We start from the raw sequence: 5,355 nt of genomic DNA, 5'->3' as shown, positions 1-5,355 counted from the left end.
GTAAAATGCGAAATAGTTAACAGCATTAAACGTAAGCAATTATGCTAATAATATCAATTCTTCTGGGTACCTACAATTAAAATTTCGAACTTGTATTTTCGCTCTTGTAACTTGTAATACACTGATATATACAGATTTGTTTTAATAATATATACGAACTGATTTTTAACGTTTTTTCATTCGTTTTCTTTTTAATGGTGTCATAATGTATTTGAATATTTTATCTAAACTTTATTCAAATTTAAAAGCGAGCGGACAGTTTAAATATCTTTAAAACAATTTGCCCTCGTTTTACTAAAACTTATGTTCCGGATGAAAATAAAATTTCGTTTTTATTATAATTAAATAAGGACAGTTTAATATTTCAGAAGAAAAAATAAAGTAATTGGACAAATAATTGTGATTATAATTAGTATTAAATTAGTTACGTAAATAAAATTATAGAGTCTTAGGCTTAAAGATCTTTCTGATTTTTAATAAGAATACATAGTTAAATATTTCCCTGAGAACAGTTTAACAATGTTTTAATTTACATTTGTCATTTCCAGTTCTCATATTGTATTTATATAAAATTGTATATTATTCATTTAACTTTATATTTTTATAATATTTGACACTTGGTGAGTGTCGAGTGTCTATTGCGTTAAGTCTTTTTAGAATTTGTTAAGTGAGTGATTTTTTTTATATGAAAAGATATTTTATTATATAGTGAACCTCTTTGAAATGTAATATTTTTGCCATAATTAGCCCTGGCCTTGGGTAAAGCCAAAAATTCGGATACTATAATTATTGATTGATTTGAAATTCATTAATATATTTGTGTTAATGCTTTAGTTAAGTGATTTTCGGATAAAAAGTTTACATTGGAAATGTATAGTTGCTCTAAGCTCAATATTTTGGTTTCATTGCAAAATTTATAAGTAGCTGTTAAGGGTTTCAAAAGTAATTAGACTACTTGAAGTTACTAACATTACTTTGCGGCACTTTACCAAATTTACACGTATGCTCTTTGTTTAAGATGATTGTTTTTAACAATGTATTATAATTATGAATCGTAATTTGCGAGAATACATCGAGTAATATTACGTAGTTATCCAAGTTTTGATAAGAGCTTACTGTTTAGATGTTCGATATGAGTCTTTCGCGTTAATTACTCTCCAGTCTCATATCTAAATATATATCCCTGTTTTATATTTAATAGTATCGTTATTGATAAATATGACTTTGTTTTTTGAAATAAAACGTAACACATTTCAGACATGTTAATATTCAAAAGGTTAAATTGAAACCATCAGTATAACGCATTTAAATCCCTTTGATATTGAGATGTATTGTCGTGTATACATGAACTAAAATATGATCAAAATTATATCAGGATTTAAATAGTAAAAATAGTATATTTTTAAAACAGTTACAAGTCAAGTGAAATATAAATAAAATATTCGGAAAAAATATTTGAGAAAATTTGAGTTTAAATTGTAATGTAATGCTACATAAATTGTCGACTTCGTCACATAGAATCCCGTGTAATTCAATTAATGTTTGATATTTTTCGTTAAAAGAACAACAAAAGCGATTCAAAGAATATCTCTCGTATTGGTTTTGGTCAGAAGAAAAATACGTTTCAGAGCCTTTTTATAGCTTCAAGTATTTGAATTCTGGTATTACGAATGAGCAATTCTTTTGAGTGTTATTTCATGTATTAAAAATGCATCCTACATTTGGCTAGAGATACAAAATTTTGTGACATATAAAGAAACTTGTACAGTCTTTTATTCTGTAAAACTACTCATTGATTCAAAAGAGAATATATAAAATATCTCTGCATTGCAGAGTGGTGGACTCGGTTGGAGTAAAGTCACCCTGAGGGCTTAAGACCAGTAATCCATAGAAAAAACCGTACGCGCTATGCCAGGGCTTATTGACCCTTTAAAAGAGAACGTAACAATACATAATATTGCTATTAGTACAGTAGAAATCTCTCTTCGATGATGAAAATTGGCTTCCATAAAACTCTACCATTTGTAAATATACTCAATATTTATCTCTATCGTGAAGTGACAGTTGGTAGCGTCACGTATGCTACAGTCGATGCATTCATTCGCTACTAAAACAATTGTAGAGATCGACATATAGAAAACAATGCGTTGAATTATATCAGCATTGGAGGGAAGCCCTTAATGCAGCCTTATCTCACTTACAGAGGACGTGTGGTGACTGTTATCAGCGAGGGACGGTTCTGTTAGGGTCTCTTGGATAATTACATGCTTTGTGAGATCCAAATGAAAGGTAAGTTAACACTTATTGGGTTTCTATTATTTTGATATTTATGATATAATTAAACAGTGCTTACTTTCTAAAATTATATCATTATTGATTAAAAAATGTTACCAAGTCTTGTATATCTTTCATTTTTAATGTATCCATACACATGTGAGAAGTAGAACTCTTTTTGTATCAGAAACATTATAACTTATAGAAATGTTGCATTCAAATAAGACCTTATAATTTTACTTACACTTATATTATGGTTGGTTGGATTTGCTAATGTAATTAAGTCTTAATGCATATCAAAGTGCAATTGTCTTGGAGAAGACGTTACATACAGAATTAATGAAATCATTTGCACGTCTATCAAATTTTTATTGAAACTTGTATCCACAGTGAATTTCCCTCTTTAGCTCTAAGTTTTTTGAAGTGCTCAAAATTTCGACTGTTATTGTCTATGTATGCACTGCCTTGATTGTCTTGTGGCTATAGTTTATGGGTGGATTAAAGCGACCGTTTTGTCTGTATATTTTCAGGAGCAGTCGAAGTAAGAAAGTTAAAGGTGTCACGCCCCTGTGCCGCGTAAAGTCGTGAATTTTACGCTCGATCTTTTTTCGTGTCTGACTGCTCTCTCGTCCGATTATGAGACCAGAAATTCGACCGAAGTAGTGAATTCTAGTAATATTAAAAAATAGGTGAATTTTGTTTGATTAATTTTACTTTGCTAAAGAAAACAATAACAATTAATCCAATTGATATAGAAATTTCATTAATTTTAATTCATAGTTTTAAGAAAAACCTAAACTATTTTGTATGAAAAAACGCAATATACACATTGCGTTTTTTTTAAATAAAGCTAATTATGTGAGCGTATATTATTGGCCTTTATTTTATAAGCGCGAAGTCGAAAAAGTATCTAGGGTAAATAAAAGCCCACTAAATCGTCTACAATCAAAGGTTATCGAAAAAGAAATATTTAAAAAAAGTTAATTAGTTCAGAAAAAATGGGCAGACACCAATTTTTTTAAACGGTGTTATGGTGGTCACTGTATCGATTATAAACATCACGAAGGTAGAGTTTTCTAAAAATACTTTATGTAACGACAAGGTTCCATTGCCGTAGTATTATGTTTAACTTAGAAACCTAATCAATAAAGATACGTATTGAAACAGGCGCCCACATAGTAGTTTTAGTATGTATACGTATTTATTTAATGTCTACACATTATTTATGAGTCAAAGAAAAATAATGGGAATACGTTCAATAACAAATAGCAAAAGTTGCAAAATATCGTATTTTCTTAACATTGTTCGGAATTGACACCTTAAGACATCTGATCATACCGACGGCGTCAGAGTTCCAGTACTGCATAAAAACTCATAAATTTTTCTCTCCCATTTCGCTTTAGCTTCGTGAAGTATGAAAAAAAAGCTATTAAGTATACGAAGGAGATATTGTCAGTAAACGTTGAGGATATTACAGTAATTATATTCATAACATTCTTGAAATTAGAGTAATAATATTACTTTATTATTTAAAAATCATAAAAAAATATTATAAGCTGTAAAAATACTATAGAATATAGAATCTGTAATAATACGCTTTAATAATTTGGTAATTAATTAAATTAAATAAATTTGGTATTATGCTCGAAAGTGCAGCTACATCGAAGTCAAAGTCAAAAATCTTTATTCAATATAGAAGTTACACTTGCTTATTGATAGTCAAAAATCTATCACTGGTTCAGAAATTAAGGCCTTGGACCTGAGAAGAACCGAAGAAGAAAAAGAGAGCTAGTTATGAGAAGAAATCTAATTATATTTTATGAAAGTCATTGAATTCTTTTTTAAGAATAATGGCACTAATGCAGACAGCCAATTGTGTATTTTTTTATTTGTCCGTCTTCTTTTAGATGGAAATAAATACTGGTTGACTTTACGTAATTAAAATAAACAACTATAAGAAAGTACATAGACCTATATGTCTTGTCAAATTATACTACTAATCAAGTTCTCATAATTATTATTTCGAAAATAATGAACATGTGTATGTATTATATTTTAGTTAAATCTTAACATTGTATAAAAAAGAATAATTCATTCATTCATTCATTCGTTACTTAATGTCAATCAAAGTTGGCACTGTTCAATGGGTTAGGAAATTGTAGAAGATTAGCAAAATCGATCGTCAGGGATTTTAATTGTCAAACACCGATCTGTCGCTTGAAACTGATTGAGTTCGCCTTTATTGGCCTTTTCGTTGTCCGCAAAATAAAATGAAAAATGTCTAAAACGAAACAACACTGCATATTATAGATAGATAGCTCTATTATCAAATGCATTCAACCTAACAAACCATTGGGGTTGATGTTTTGAATGAAAGTGTAGCTTTATTTCTAGTTTCAGGATGTTGAAATCGAACACACGGGCTCTATACTCGGTTTTCTTTTTACGTCTATTTATATTCCGTGCTGTTGTAAAAGGGATGCAGGTAGGGGAGATCCGGGCGTGTGACTCCGGCCATCCGGCACGGGTAGTATCTTCCGTTCCCCTTCCCATACCTTCATTATAACTGGCCGGGTCGTAGGGGCGCGGGGCGGGAAATAGGGTTGCCAATTACAAAGGTACTTTTCATCCGGGGACGAGGTAATAAAACATGCCATTTGTACGTTCATGAGGAAATCCGTTATTACATTCCGTGAAATATGACGTATTCTGAGTCTGAAATTAAAAGCACTGTAAAATTAACCTCTCAGTGAAACCAATGATTAAAATTTATGAAATACACTTTATGATTTAATTTTCGTACATTCTATTTGATTTACGAATATCAGTTGAAAAATAATGTTATACTGTAGATATTGACATACACCTATAGACATTACAATTTATATTAATATTTAATAAGCCCTAACATTGCCCCAGCAAGTACTAGTTGTGTACTAAAGAAACTTTAACAATACATGCGACCGGCATTGTGAAACTTTACAACTTTCTCGCTATTATGGTTAATAAATGAGGAGTTTAAAGTTGGAATGCGGCAACACCGATGCACAGGCTGGGCGCGTCCTGAAGGCGCGCTGCGTT

Source organism: Vanessa atalanta, chromosome 1, assembly GCF_905147765.1.
Source record: "Vanessa atalanta chromosome 1, ilVanAtal1.2, whole genome shotgun sequence".
In the NCBI taxonomy this organism is placed as follows: domain Eukaryota; kingdom Metazoa; phylum Arthropoda; class Insecta; order Lepidoptera; family Nymphalidae; genus Vanessa; species Vanessa atalanta.
This window is presented reverse-complemented; position numbering follows the sequence as displayed.